Genomic DNA, 317 nt, shown 5'->3' with positions numbered 1-317 from the left:
GGGGGAGTTTTGAGTGAGTGAGTGAGAGAGAGAGGGGGGAGTTTTGAGTGAGTGAGTGAGAGAGAGAATTAATATAATTCTTTCTACTATAGGCACAAGGTCTGAAATTTTGTGGGTCGGAGGCTAGTCGATTATATCAACCCCAGTGCTCAACTGGTACCTAATTTATCGATCTCGAAAGGATGAAAGGCTAAGTCGACCTCGTTGGCATTTAAACTTAAAACACGAAGACGAACGAAATGCTGTTCAGCATTTTGTCCGGCATACTAACGATTCTGTCAGAGAACGTTAATATGATTCAAGAGGGCATAATTGAG

The sequence above is a fragment of the Octopus bimaculoides genome, chromosome 4 (genome assembly GCF_001194135.2).
Source record: "Octopus bimaculoides isolate UCB-OBI-ISO-001 chromosome 4, ASM119413v2, whole genome shotgun sequence".
NCBI lineage: Eukaryota > Metazoa > Mollusca > Cephalopoda > Octopoda > Octopodidae > Octopus > Octopus bimaculoides.
Note: the sequence above shows the minus strand (reverse complement) of the source record.